The sequence below is a fragment of the Zea mays genome, chromosome 8, assembly GCF_902167145.1.
Source record: "Zea mays cultivar B73 chromosome 8, Zm-B73-REFERENCE-NAM-5.0, whole genome shotgun sequence".
Classification (NCBI taxonomy): domain Eukaryota; kingdom Viridiplantae; phylum Streptophyta; class Magnoliopsida; order Poales; family Poaceae; genus Zea; species Zea mays.
The window spans coordinates 45,900,584-45,917,131 of record NC_050103.1 but is presented as its reverse complement, the minus strand read 5'-3'; the positions used below and the strand labels follow the sequence as shown (position 1 = coordinate 45,917,131).

The following is a 16,548-nucleotide window of genomic DNA, read 5'->3' as shown; positions in this document are numbered from 1 at the left end:
AAAGAAATAGCAAAGAAATCCATGAAGTGGGCAGTCAGCCAGCGCACCGGACAGTGAACAGTAACCTGTCCGGTGTGCACCGGACTGTTCGATGGGACACCCAGGTAGTCTGCGCAGAGAGGCCCACAACGTGTGCTCTCGGGCTGTAGCACCAGACTGTCCGGTGTGCACCAGACAGTCTGGGTAACGGTCGACTGCTATAGACCCCAACGGTCGCTGACGTGGCCTGGGCACCAGACAATGAACAGTGCATGTCCGATGTGCACTAGACTGTCCGGTGCGCCCGTCGACAGAAAACTGTTGCTTCTGTCCAACGGCTATAATTGTGGGGGAGGCTATAAATACCCCCAACCGGTCATTTCAAGGTGTGGGAGCCCAAGCAACATACTAAGACATATTGTAAACATTTTCAAGTGCTCAAACACCCAAGTGCTTAATAGAATCACTTGGTGAATAGCGTAGGTGTTTTGCAAAGTGCTTAGGTTAGTTAGACCGCATTAGCGCTTGCTCTAGGTGAATCCTAGTTAGTGGAGTGAGTTTATAAAAACCACACAACCCCTCGTCTCTTGTGCGAGCTATTGTAATTGTACTGGGTGGGGCGAGAGTCTTACGAGACCATGACAACCGAGTTTGTGTCAAGGCCACCATCTTGTACCGGTGGGAACAAGGCCCAGGGCATTTCGGCTGGAAGCTCATTAATGGAGACGGCAGGGAGCGTCCAAGAGGAGCCGAAAGCGGAGCACCAGTTGCGCATGGAGAAGGCCCGTGACTCTCTATGGAGTTACTCGACCGAGGTGCTTGGCCCTCGCGTGGGCCTCCCTTTGTGTAGGGGCACCACGAGGATTGGTCGGGATCTTGCGTGGTTTCGTATACCTCAGTAAAAATACTGACGTCATCCACGAGAGTTTGCATCTCTACCTTGCTCTTTACCTTCCGCATTTATATTAAGTATTTAAGTTTCAATCTTGTCTCTCTAGTTAGATTATTTAGGATTGAAACTTAGGCTTTGCGGTAGAGATAGCAGCACTTAGACAAAACCTAGTTTGCACATTCTAGATTAATTATTTACATAGGTTTTGCTCTATGGATTTAATTGTGGCCTAGTTTAGAGATAGTTTTTAGAAGTCCTAATTCACCTCCCCCTCTTAGGCATCATTGTTTCCTTCAATTGGTATCAAAGCCTGGTTTGGCTCATCTGAAACGTTTTAGCTTCCCCGCTAATCGAGCCGACACTTTTTAGAGGAAGGGGATGGATATCCATAGGTCACCACACTTTGACGGCACTAACTTCACATATTACAGTGCTAGAATGGCTTGTTACCTAGAGGTCGTTGATCTAGGTGTTTGGAGAGTCACTTGTAATGGGATGAAACCTCCCAAAAATCCCAAGAAACCCACCACGAGTGAGGGAAAAGAAATCCATTTGAATGCTAGAGCCAAAAATAGCATGGAAATTTTCAATCAAGTTTTTACATTAAAAACTGCTAATGAGATTTGGTTAAAATTGCATGAGCTTCATGACGGCACATCCAACGTCCGTGAGCAAAAACATTGTCTAGCTTTAAATGAATATAATTCTTTTGCCATGAAAGAAAATGAGCTTGTTAGAGACATGTACTCTCATTTGAATCTAACCATCAATGAGCTTAATTCTATTGGCATTAATAAGCTAGGTGATGCGGACATTGTGAGGAAGATTATCTCCCTTCTACCACAACAAAAGTATGGGAGCATCATCACTATTCTTTACAACATGGAGGACTTGAGTCAAATGATCCTGCCACTGTGATTGGAAAAATTGCGGCATTTGAGATGTCGCAAAAAATGGGTCGACAAGAGGAGGCAACTTCTTCAAGGACATATGCTTTTGCATGTGATGAAAAGAGCAAAGGAAAGAAGAAGGCTCCCACTCCAAGTTCCTCAAGTGAACAAGAAGAAGAAGAAGAAAGTGATGATGATGAAGATAATCAACCATCAACATCATCGTCTGAGGACGAAGAAACAATATGACGTGTCGGAAAGGTAATGGGGATGATCCGCAAGATTAATCTAATGGGTGTGCCTCTGCAGGTCGAGGATCTTCTTTTTAACATTGACAGGAAAAAGCAAAGAAAGTGAGCATTCTTCGCATGCGGGGAGAAGGGTCACTTCAGGGACAGCTGTCCAAATATGGTCGAACCCACAAAGGGGAGGAGCAAAGGCAAGGTGCTTACAAGTGTCAAAACTTTGGATGACTGTTCAAGTGAAGATGAACCTCAAAGGACACACAACCAGCGATCCTCATCGCGCTCATCACGGTCATCACGCAAGTGCCTTATGGCATGTGGTAAAATGAGTATTCCATCCCCTAGTGATGATAGCAGTAGTGATGATGAAGGTTGTGGCAGAACCTCCCAAGTTATTGGGCCCACATGCACCTGTCCTTGTCTCAAAGACCTCAGATGGCTATGCATGTGCACCAGATAACTTAGCAGGATCAGTCCGAGTGTCCCAAGGACCCCGGATAAACAACTTACAACCAAGATCGCAAAATTAAGTAAACACAAATCACACACCAACAATTTGCAGCGGAAATCTTATTACCAAATTTTACAAGTTACAACAAATTTACATTATATTGATCGAAGTGGTTACAAAAGTGGTTCAAAGAATAAACTTTGAAATGTTATAAATTAATTATAAGTTTGAAATATATGCTAGCTTAAGTGATCATCTTCAATAATAAGTATAGAAGAAGTACTTAGACTTATAAGAAGGTCGTGCCCATCGGCGCTTAACACCAATCACAATCAAAGTGACTCGTAACCTGCAGCAACAATGAGAATAAAACCCTAAGTACGCAAGTACTCAGCAAGACTTACCCGACTAAAGAAAAGACTCTCAAGGGTATGCTGGTTTTAAAAGGATTCAAGGTAAGGCTTATCAAGAATCAAGGACTTTATTTGCAGAAAAGCTTACTATGAGTGGATCCTTACTTTCAACATTTTAATGCTAGATTAAGTATTAATAGACCTTGTTTGCATCTAGTCTAATTTCATCATCACATTAATCCATACAACACGATTTTTGCTCATTATAATTCCATCCATGACATAGATTGCAAGTCAGTGACCAAGTCTTCATATCCGAGAAGTAACGGTGATCCTGAATCGATTAATACCCAGCTGGGGATCTCCAATCACATGACATAGGTAGCACTTAACCCTTGCATATGTCAACTCGTCACCGGGTTTCTTAAGACCAGACCGGGTTCATGCCAACCGAGAGCATAGATACACCACCGTCCAGCATCTTGCCACGGAGGGTACACGCTACTCTCGTCATCTCTCCACTCCCATTGTGTGTTGGCCTTTCTGGTATTAGTCTGCCTGTGGCAAAGCTTACCCATGATGAGGCATGTGACCAGTTAATAGGTCCTCGATCATTAGGCCTACATTCTCTATAATCCTTAATCAACCTGGGTAGAACATCACCTGTTCCTAACCCAAGTCTTGATTTAAGTACTTTCATCCTTAGGATTATTTGTGTTTCTTAGGATGAAAAGAGCATTATAGGGAACTTTGCAGTAAGATCCCACCACGCTCCCAATGAAAATATTCTTGCAGGTAGAGGCCATCCTTCCTCAGGATAAACCTGAGCTAGGCATTAGTGCAAATGACAAACTCTATCCGCAAGATTTACCTCTAGGCAGGGCTAAGCAATTTTGTAAATCATATTTGATACTTCACCAGAAGTATCTATAAAAGGAATCGATTTCAAGGTAGCCAATGCATCAAAGGGTTTCCAAGCAACTCCTATAAACCTAATGCACATTTCGCTAGACTTAAAGTGTGTAAAAATCATTTAAAACACAAGAAAGGGGTTGCATGCACCAGGGCTTGCCTAGAATAACACTAGGTTAGTGTTGTTAAATGACGACCACTTGGTGAGCATCTTCCATTCTGGTGCTTGATTAGATCATCCCATCTTCAGGTTTATTCATCAGCATTACCTTGAGAATAATCCATCCTTGGTCCTCCACCTTACGTGATCAATTATCGTACCTATATGATATGCATAATGCACATGAATGAAAACAAGTATAACTAGCACAAGATAGATGTCTTAGCAAGATAAACACCATCAACACATTACATAATTCCATTCGAATATCACTTAGAAGCAAAAACTTGGAATGACTAAATGTTAAGTGCAAGTGGGAATAGCAGTTCATACTTATAAACACCACACTACCGAAACAACTTAATAATACTATGTATACTTGTCTACTAAACCCTGTTTGCATTACAAATTTCGCCATACACAGAAGGCCTAAATAGTCACTAATTCAAATACACTCACCAAAATATTTACTTCATTCCCAATTACTAAAGTTTAGGGCAAACAGCAAGAAGGAAATGAATTAATCAAATATAATAAGGCATTTCGATAAACAATCCATATGCAACAATTTGGCACCAATAATGGATCAAGAATTGACTAATCCTATCTAGCTAAACAAGAATGACACCAAACAATCAATTTAACACATGCAGATTTTCTGGACAGCAGCACAGTGGTTAACTGTTTTATTCATAACTCACAAAATATTCATCCAAATATAGTAAACTAGGACTTTATGAAAAGCTTATAAAGTCCTCTATAACTTTTGTATAATCATCACAACAAAATTCGAGCTTTAGAAAGGTCAAACAGAACTAAACATAAATTCTGTCCAGATTTGGACAGAATTCGACTACTCACTTCAAAAATCCATAACTGGAGTTTCAGGCATCCAAATCAGGTGATCCTGGACTTTTTAGAAAGCTAATAGAATAGTCTGCAATTAATTTATAAACATCCCATGTTAATGCATTTGGTAGCAAGGTCAAAAGACATGAACACGACTCTGCTGTCCAAATTTGGACAGATTCAGAGATCACACTTCAAACAGCTGTAACTTAACTTATAGATAACCAAAAAGGGTGATCCAAAATTTGTTGGAAAACTTAATAAAAGTACTACCATTCTTCTATAATTACTAAGGGTTGATTCTCAATTTAATTTAGTCAAACAAGGCAATTTTCGAAATCAGTACAAAATCTGGACAGATTCTGATACTGAACTTGAGAAAATCATAGCTCTCAAACTACTAGACCTATGGTTATGAAATTTTAACACAACCAAGATAAAGCAGTTATCTACAACTTTTCTATAGTATATTTCTACAAAAAATGCACTTTAGTTCATCAAACAAATAGCACGGCAGAAACTGTACATGCAGTCCAAAACTGTGAGTATGCAATTTTAGCTCCTAATTAGGCTCTATAGTATCATGTTCTTGATACATAGAAATGCTTCATCATTTTATAATTCATTAGAGTTCAAACAACCAAATAAGAGCCAATAGTTGATTTACCAACTACATTCAATTTATTGGGAGCACTAGAATTATAACCACACATAAACACTAATAAGTCGTTCACTAATTACCTTACATCAAACTATAAATTTGGTCAACATAGAACTTATTCAATTATACTTCTATGAGCATGACCATAATCCTCATATATATAGAAATTTGCTTAACCCAAGTAATGATTACATCTATTTTATTGTCTAGAACACAAATACTTCACCTAATCTTGTATTTTAAATCCGAATCCCACGTCACACCACACTTGGTAGTCACAAGAGCATTATCAACACAAACACCTAACCATCCATTCATCCATAATTAAACTAGCTGGCCGAAATATGAATTTGCACATCAAAACCTAAATCGACTAAAAACTCACAAGGGCAACATACATCTCTAATTAGTTTCATAATACAATACATACTCGCCTTAAGTCTAACTTATGACATACAACACGACTACCTCCCACTAAAACGGAAACATATTATTACACCAAACAAAGGCCTTTCATTAATTAGCTAAGACAACATATAAATCAAACACAATTATTACAAGTAATTAGAGGAAAGACATCCTTCCCTAAGGTTACGATGAAGCAAGACACCGGCAACGGGGAATCGGAGATCACATCACACCTGCTAACCACAAGTACCTATGCTAATCACAAAAGAGTGATCGACCACCTAACTATTTAACCCATCATTCAAGCTGACAATTATAGATAGCGAAGGAATTCACCCAAAATTAAATTCAACTCGGAAACTATAAGCACAACGTCGAGCTACACTTTAGCCCATACGTCCGAGCACCTAATGAACGACACCTCGGGTTTTCGCTTTCATTCAACCAAACCTCCAAGGATTTCTCTCCTCACATCCCACGCATAAGCATACACATATACCCAGGATTAGCATTTAATTAATCGGTGTCGAATACATGTACTAGCGAGGAATAAACACACGAAGAAGAACGGGTTCTCACCGGGGTTCGACGGTGTCGCATACGGGGCTGCACACAACACAAAACTCCTCATGGTCATTTCGTCGAGCACAAGGGAGATAGCTCAGCCACCAGGGCAGGGGCAACACACAGCCATGGATGGGGGAGACGCCATGGGGGAGCTCAGCAAGGGGCGCCTGGGAAGTGGGCTAGACGAGAAGGACCTTGGACTAGGGCCAAACACCGGAGAGCCGCGGCTGGGAGGGATCCGAGCTGGGACCGGCGCTACAGCAGGGAGGAGCACCGATCGGACCTGGGCCAGAGCGGACCGTGGCTAGGAGAGAGGCAGATAGCAGCGCGGGGAAGCCCGACGACCATGGAGGAGAAGGAACGGAGGGAGGGCGCCGTGAGGGAGGCGAGCTGAGGCAGGGATCTGAGCCGGGAGCTGGGTGCGCTGGAGCAGCAGGAAGATGAGTGCGGCCAGGAAGATGAGCGAGGCTGCCTACAAGGAAGAAAGACGCGCCCAGGAAACCAACGCGACCAGGGAAAAATCAAGGAGAAAGCAGTGGAAGGATAGGAGCGACTGAGATATTTTCCCTTTTTTATTTCCTCTTTTTTTTACACAATAATCCATATATATTTGTGCTCAGATTTGAATTTAGTATCAAGATATAAATAAGGTTCAATTTGGTTAGACCAAAATGATATTGCCATCTACATAGGAGATTTCTTTTGATATAACTGAGACCCGATAAATTCATCTGCTACCTGAATGCTCAGAGTAGAGCAAGAAATAACAGACCAGACCACGTCATTATCTTCAAACATGATTTCTCAGATAACACACGGGGTCGAGATTATTTTGAACTGAAAACTTTATTTTTTGAATTCTAAATGAATCTGTTTGAGGAAAAATTTACAAGGCTAAGTTTTAGCCAGATGTCGACGGATCAAACCAAACGATATCGGATTCGATATTTTAATAGACATTCGATTTAGTTGAACCAAAACGAATTTCACCGCTATTATGTGTTAAAGTCCGCACCCGTAAGCGAGCAGACGATAAACACCTGGGGTGTTACAGCCCTCCCCCCTTAAAAGAATCTCATCCCTAGATTCGGAGCAAAAGACTTTTAAGAGTAGAGAAGCATGTAACCCTTGTCCATATTAGTGATAATAATAAGACAGTTCCAAGCAAAGGCGAGGGTCTTAGGAGGTTGTTTCTCTAGTGGATATAACATGTATCATTTTCTAGCTAAACAGAGAAGTCAACCATAAGAGACGGTATCTGCCAGAAGAACACATAAGGTTCCATGTGTGCAGTTTGCTTTTTCTGATGACACTGTGCTATCTGAGTCTGTTGAGCGAGTGGTAAATATGAGACTTTACCCAAACAGAATCAGATGCACCATCTTGGGTAGAACACACAAATAAGATTTGTCGATAAGTTTGCATTAGGAGTCCATAGCACATGAGATGGGTGTGGATGTCGAACAACTTCACGGTCAACTCATGGTTAGCCATGGAATTTAAGTCCATAAAAGGTGATATAGATTCGAGAAAATCACCAGCGGAGGAATCTGTAGATGCTGCCTTCGCAACCAATCCATTTTATCGAGCACTAATCATGGCTCAACTTGATCACACACGTCGGAAAACCATACGTGAGGCAATCGAGGCACGACTAGAGCAATGATTAGGCATAGATTGGTTCTGATTTCGATGGAGACTTATGAATTAGTAGAAAACTCGTTAAAGAACACATCAAAGTGGTATGCTCATTTGATCCAACAGAGATTATAGATGTTGCTTGATCACTTCGACAAACAACACCGAAATCATTTCAAGGAAGAGATGGAAGATAACATATTAGGGTAGTTCCATAATGGATCATGGCTAGAGACCTTGATACCAGCATGCGCCAAACAGCAAAATCCTGTGTGCGCATTCACAGGAGTCTCTAAGTTTCGCCGCAGCACCATAAGACCTTAACCATGACACCATTACTAAACTGGCACCAATAATGAATCTCACGTGGTAAGAATAATTTGTGCAGAGATAACATATCGATATAGTCTCATAATGGATTATGACTACTAACTGTGATACCGACGCGTGCAAAGCACCACAACCGTGTGTGCGCACCCACAGAAGGTCCTCGGTTTTGTCGCGGCACCGTCAGTTTTAGTCATAATGCCATTACCAAACATAACCAATAAGAAATCTCACGCGACACAATTAGACTGAGCCAAGATGACAATATACAAAATAGGCTCCACTTGTAAGAATGGTTACAAGTAGAGAGCCAAGTAGATCATGGACCGATGAAACGATCCAGACATGGCCATAACCTAAACTTGTTAATGAATGAGTACGATGGGAGACCGTTAATTGAGTCCCAAGCATATTTCTATGCCCATCATAGAGATTACAAGGTCAAGGATTAGTATCTGATTAGATACGGAGGGAAAATAATCATGAGATTAGGTTGGCATGCCTTCGATAGATATGAGGAAACCAAAGGCATCAAACTCAAGAAAATGATCAGGCATGACTTTCCTATGTTGGGTTGATAGAATAACGACATGATCCTCAAGTAGAGGCAAAGTGGAATAGAGATATCAGCTTGCACCAACCGAATAAGGACATGGTTTAGGATGGAGACATGACTCGAGATTCTTGTTTTAAGCCTGGGTACACTTTATGTTCAACAAAGAAATTATCTAAGCATCCATTTGCATGAGTTTGGGTCATGGAGTGATAATGGAAAATTCAAATTTTGGGTCATGGTTCACTAAATAAGAACATGACCTAGTTTTGGGTTTAGGCAAACAAGTCACCAACCTTCTATCGGTACATCTAGTACAAGAACAAACACACATATAACACTTACAGAGATTACCTAAAGAAATGGAGAATACCTATTTCACTGAAGTTCATAATACAAGCATTACACCCATTATCTACAATCACTAGTTACTAGAATAAGGATGAGAGAAGCATTTTGAATGTATAGGTGACAAACATGATGCAACAATCAGGATGCATGCTCGTCTTATTCGTCCTCACTGATTTTGCCAACATAATGTGGCAATAGTGTTCTATATCGGTGGCATACTTACGACTCTCTCGGTATTTTGTTAGTCGTCAACTACACATACGTTTTCTAGGTTAGTGTACCTGCAGAAAATTCCATCACAGCCCAATTTCCCATGATGCAGTTCACACATGACAGTTTATCACAGTTTATGCTCTATATATTGCTATATGGAGGCCAGCTCATCATTAAGCGTCGAGCCACACATAGGCGTCGTTGCCACACTTTAACCATAGGGAAACTCATTATGGTAACTCACCTTGTTACCTGAGCGTAGGTGTGTCGTTGCAAGTACAATACACTTCTCAGTATTCCCATGTTTGTATACCCATACACATCCATGGGGTACTGATTCTCGGAAAAGTAAATACTCCACATCGCAGCCTTCATATATACATATGTGTAACATGTATATAATCAAGCACTTTTTACGCTCTTCCCTAGACCGACGTTTGTTCGGTCATGCTCTCACATCTCACCTTACCTTCAGCGTCGATCCATTCAAGACTGAATGGCCTCCAAAAATAACAATACACATGTATGCAATACCCCTGGTTGTGGGTTAGTGGTTTTTAAATAAGCCACCTAATAGTCCTTAATTTAGGGCTTAACAGAGGATGTCGCTAGCATTATAATTCTTCAAAGCTGTTTTTCAAATCCAAACAATGTGTTTAGTTGAAAATAGATTTTTGAAACCAAAACTTTATTTTGAAAATACATATGTGACCGTATTATACTTAATCTTGCTCCGATACCAGCTGTGGCAGAACCTCCCAAGTTATTGGGCCCACATGCACCTGTCCTTGTCTCAAAGACCTCAGATGGCTATGCATGTGCACCAGATAACTTAGCAGAACCTGTCCGAGTGTCCTAAGGACCCCAGATAAACCACTTACAACCAAGATTGCAAGATTAAGTAAACACAAATCACACACCAACAATTTGCAGCGGAAATCTAATTACCAAATTTTACAAGTTACAACAAATTTACATTATATTGATCGGAGTGGTTACAAAAGTGGTTCAAAGAATAAACTTTGAAATGTTATAAATTAATTATAAGTTTGAAATATATGCTAGCTTAAGTGACCATCCTCAATAATAAGTATAGAAGAAGTACTTAGACTTATAAGAAGGTTGTGCCCATCGGCGCTTAACACCAATCACAATCATAGTGACTCGTAACCTGCAACAACAATGGAAATAAAACCCTAAGTACGCAAGTACTCAGCAAGACTTACCCGACTAAAGAAAAGACTCTCAAGGGTATGCTGGTTTTAAAAGGATTCAAGGTAAGGCTTATCAAGAATCAAGGACTCTGTTTGCAGAAAAGCTTACTATGAGTGGATCCTTACTTTCAACATTTTAATGCTAGATTAAGTATTAATAGACCTTGTTTGCATCTAGTCTAATTTCATCATCACATTAATCCATACAACACGATTTTTGCTCATTATAATTCCATCCATGACTTAGATTGCAAGTTAGTGACCAAGTCTTCATATCCGAGAAGTAACGGCGATCCTGAATCGATTAATACCCAGCTGGGGATCTCCAATCACACGACATATGTAGCACTTAACCCTTGCATATGTCAACTCGCCACCTGGTTTCTTAAGACCAGACCAGGTTCACGCTAACCGAGAGCACAGATACACCATCGTCCAGCCTCTTGCCACGGAGGGTACACGCTACTCTCGTCATCTCTCCACTCCCATTGCATGTTGGCCTTTCTGGTATTAGTCTGCCCGAGGTAAAGCTTACCCATGATGAGACATGTGACCAGTTAAAAGGTCCTCAATCATCAGGCCTACATTCTCTATAATCCTTAATCAACCGGGGTAGAACATCACTTGTTCCTAACCCAAGTCTCGATTTAAGTACTTCCATCCTTAGTATTGTTTGTGTTCCTTAGGATGAAAAGAGCATTATAGGGAACTTTGCAGTAAGATCCCACCACGCTCCTAATGAAAATATTCTTGTAGGTAGAGGTCATCCTTTCTCAGGATAAACCTGAGCTAGGCATTAGTGCAAAGGACAAACTCTATCCCCAAGATTTACCTCTAGGTAGGGCTAAGCAATTTTGTAAATCATATTTGATACTTCACCAGAAGTATTTATAAAAGGAATGGATTTCAAGGTAGCCAATGCATCAAAGGGTTTCCAAGCAACTCCTATAAACCTAATGCACATTTCGCTAGACTTTAAGTGTGTAAAAATCATTTAAAAACACAAGGAAGGGGTTGCATGCACCGGGGCTTACCAGGAATAATACTAGGTTAGTGTTGTTAATTGACGACCACTTGGTGAGCATCCTCCATTCTGGTGCTTGATTAGAACATCAAATCTTCAGGTTTATTCATCAGCATTACCTTGAGATTAATCAATCCTTGGTCCTCCACCATACGTGATCAATTATTGTACCTATATGATATGCATAATGTACATGAATGAGAACAAGTATAACTAGCACAAGACAGATGTCTTAGCAAGAAAAACACCATCGACACATTACATAATTCCATTCGACTATCACTTAGCAGCAAAAACTTGGAATGACTAAATGTTAAGTGCAAGTGGGAATAGCAGCTCATACTTATAAACACCACACTACCGAAACAACTTAATAATACTATGTATACTTGTCTACTAAACCATATTCGCATTACAAATTTCGCCATACACAGAAGGCCTAAATAGTCACTAATTCAAATACACTCACCAAAATATTTACTTCCTTCCCAATTACTAAAGTTTAGAGCAAACAGCAAGAAGGAAATAAATTAATCAAATATAATAAGGCATTTCGATAAACAATCCATATGCAACAAGTTGGCACCAATCAAGGATCAAGAATTGGCTAATCCTATCTAGCTAAACAAGAATGGCACCAAACAATCAATTTAACACAAGCAAATTTTCTAGACAGCAGCATAGTGGTTAACTGTTTTATTCATAACTCACCAAATATTCATCCAAAAATAGTAAACTAGGACTTTCTAAAAAGCTTATAAAGTCCTCTATAACTTTTGTATAATCATCACAACATGATTCGACCTTTATAAAGGTCAAACAGAACTAAACATAAATTCTGTCCAGATTTGGACAGAATTCGACTACTCACTTCAAAAATCCATAACTGGAGTTTCAGGCATCCAAATCAGGTGATCCGGGACTTTTCAGAAAGCTAATAGAATAGTCTACAATTCATTTATAAACATCTCAGGTTAATTCATTTGGTAGCAAGGTTGAACAAGGCTCTACTGTCCAAATTTGGACAGATTCAGAGATCACACTTCAAACAGTTGTAAATTAACTTATAGATAACCAAAAAGGGTGATCCAAAATTTGTTCGAAACTTAAGAAAAGTACTACCATTCTTCTATAATTACTAAGGGTTGATTTTCAGTTTAATTTAGTCAAACAAGGCAATTTTCGAAATCAGTACAGAATCTGGACAGATTCTGATACTGAACTTGAGAAAATCATAGCTCTCAAACTACTAGACCTATGGTCATAAAATTTTAACACAACCAAGATAAAGCAGTTATCTACAACTTTTCTATAGTATATGTCTACAAAAAATGCACTTTAGTTCGTCAAACAAATAGCATGGCAGAAATCAAACAAATAGCATGGCAGAAACTGTGCATGCAGTCTAAAACTGTGAGTATGCAATTTTAGCTCCTAATTAGGCTCTATAGTGTCATGTTCTTGATACATAAAAATGCTTCATCATTTTATAATTCATTAGAGTTCAAACAACCAAATAAGAGCCAATAGTTGATTTACCAACTACATTCAATTTATTGGGAGCACTAGAATTATAACCACACATAAACACTAATAAGTCGTTCACTAATTACCTTACATCAAACTATATATTTAGTCAACATAGAACTTATTCAATTATACTTCTATGAGCATGACCATAATCCTCATATATATATATATATATATATATATATATATATATATATATATATATATATATATATATATATATATATATATATATATATATATATATATATATAATTTGCTTAACCCAAGTAATGGCTACATCTATTTTATTATCTAGAACACAAATACTTCACCTAATCTTGCATTTTAAATCCGAATCCCACTTCACACCACACTTGGTAGTCACAAGAGCATTATCAACACAAACACCTAACCATCCATTCATCCATAATTAAACTAGCTGGCCAAAATATGAATTTGCACATCAAAACCTAAATCAACTAAAAACTCACAAGGACAACATACATCTCTAATTAGTTTCATAATACAATACATACTCGCCTTAATTCTAACTTATGACATACAACACGACTACCTCCCACTAAAACGGCAACCATATTATTACACCAAACAAAGGCCTTTCATTAATTAGCTAAGACAACATATAAATCAAACACAATTATTACAAGTAATTAGAGGAAAGACATCATTCCCTATGGTTACGATGAAGCAAGACACCAACAACAGGGAATCGGAGATCACACCACACCTGCTAACCACAAGTACCTATGCTAATCACAAAAGAGTGATCGACCACCTAACTATTTAACCCATCATTCAAGCTGACAATTATAGATAGCGAAGGAATTCACCCAAAATTAAATTCAACTCGGAAAGTATAAGCACAACGTCAAGCTACACTTTAGCCCATACGTCGAGCACCTAATGAACGACACCTCGGGATTTCGCTTTCATTCAACCAAACCTCCAAAGATTTCTCTGCTCACATCCTACGCATAAGCATACACATATACACAGGATTAGCATTTAATTAATCAGCATCGAATACATGTACTAGCGAGGAATAAACACACGAAGAAGAACGGGTTCTCACCGGGGTTCGACGGTGTCGCATATGGGGCTGCACACAACACAAAACTCCTCATGGTCGTTTCGTCGAGCACAAGAGAGATAGCTCAGCCACCAGAGCAGGGGAACGACACAGCCATGGATGGGGGAGACGCCATGGGGGAGCTCAGCCAGGGGCGCCTGGGAAGGGGGCTGGACGAGCAGGAGCTTGGACCAGGGCCAAACACCGGAGAGCCGCGGCTGGGAGGGATCCGAGCTGGGACCGGCGCTACAGCAGGGAGGAGCACCGATCGGACCTGGGCCAGAGCCGACCGCGGCTAGGAGAGAGACAGAGAGCAGCGCGGGGAGGACCGACGGCCATGGAGGAGAAGGAACGGAGGGAGGGCGCCGTGAGGGAGGCGAGTTGAGGCAGGGATCCGAGCTGGGAGCTGGGCGCGCTGGAGCAGCAGGAAGATGAGCGCGGCCAGGAAGATGAGCGTGGCTGCCTGCAGAGAAGAAAGACACGCCCAGGAAACCAACGCGGCCAAGGGAAAAATCAAGAAGAAAGCGGTGGAAGGATAGGAGCGGCTGAGATATTTTTTCTTTTTTATTTCCTTTTCTTTTTTTACACATTAATCCATATATATTTGTGCTCAGATTTGAATTTAGTATCAAGTATAAATTAGGTTCAATTTGGTTAGACCAAAATGATATTGCCAACTACGTAGGAGATTTCTTTTGATATAATTGAGACCCGATAAATTCATTTGCTACCCGAATGCTTAGAGTAGAGCAAGAAATAACGGACCAGACCACGTCATTATCTTCAAACACGATTTCTCAGATAACACACGGGGTCGAGATTATTTTGAACTGAAAACTTTATTTGTTGAATTCTAAATGAATTTGTTTGAGGAAAAATTTACAAGGCTGAGTTTTAGCCAGATGTCAACGGATCAAACCAAACGATATCGGATTCGATATTTTAATAGGCATTCGATTTAGTTGAACCAAAACGAATTTCGCCGCTATTATGTGTTAAAGTCCGCACCCGTAAGCAAGCAGACGATAAACACTTGGGGTGTTACAATGGTGAGGGAAAGCCCTCCTTAGATGAGCTTGTGGAAGCCGTTAAATTTTTTGAGGATGTATGCACTAAACAAAAGGATCAACTTAAAACTTTGAAAAATAAGTTGATTAGCTCTCAAAATGACTATACATGTTTGCTAGAAAAATTTGAAACTTTTGCAAATTTGAATTTGAATTGTGAGCTAACAACTAAAATTGAGCAATTAGAATCTAATGCTCCATCCTCAGCTACCGATAATGACCTTATTAGAAATAATGAACAACTTAAGGCAAAGTTTGCTATCTCTCAAGAAGCCATTGAAAACTTCCTAGGGAAAATAGAAATTCTTAGCATACATAATAATGAGCTAACTACTAAGTTAGAAAACATCAGTAGCACCCCAGGAGTATCTTTGGTGGAAATGCCTGAAATAATTAAGAAAGATGCTTCTACTTCTTGCTTTGATTTAATTGATGATTCTAACCCCTGCAATCAAGTTCTTGTTAAAAATGTTGTTATATAAACATGTTCGAATGAGATTGCACTGGAGAATGAGCAATTAAAGTAAGAGGTGGCTTACCTTGGCAATGCTTTATATGACAAGAAAGGCAAAGCTAAACAAATCCAACCTACTTAGGATAACACCACTGCGGGTGAACAAGTCTATGGAGGGAGAAAATGTGATTTGTAGACTATGCCACAAGGAAGGCCACAAGTCTTACCAATGCAAAGAGAAGACCGGGGATGAGCAAAAGCTCAAGCAAAAGCCAACAAGCAAAATCTCCAACATCTACATCAACAAGGTGGATAAAAGACTGCTACACCATATTTGATCAAGAAGAAAAAGAAAGTAAAGGTGGTAGCAATCAAGGCCAACAAAGCAAGCCAACAAAGGAAAGGGGGTCAAACGCGCCTGGGTGCCAAGGGAGATTATCTGAACCCTGAGAAGCACCAAGAAGGTTTGGATCCTAAGAGGGAAGTGAAAAGTTCGAACGACTACGGGGAATTTGGAGACTTGACAAAATTAGGGATGTATATCATGGGATACATCATATTGGATCAGGTCCATTGCCAAGTGGGTTAGTGAATACTTTGGATCCAAATTCTCCACCAATGACTAAGGTAACTAGATTTATTGTATTTTCTTTCTAGATATGCGTATCTATTTTCTTATATCTAGCTTTTACCTTACATACCTAGTTTTACATATGATATTTACTCTTTATATTAATT

The 16,548-nt window shown here is 39.8% G+C and overlaps 1 long non-coding RNA gene across 1 annotated transcript; it reads right to left on the bottom strand.

Moving 5' to 3' along the window:
* Nucleotides 1-13,799: 13,799 nt before the first annotated feature.
* LOC103635149 (uncharacterized) lies at nt 13,800-14,810 on the bottom strand. Its single transcript, XR_002264464.3, has 2 exons — nt 14,293-14,810; nt 13,800-14,188 (listed from the first exon to the last, which is right to left on the bottom strand). It is a non-coding gene; the product is annotated as an uncharacterized lncRNA (long non-coding RNA).
* Between the last annotated feature and the right edge of the window lie 1,738 nt (nt 14,811-16,548).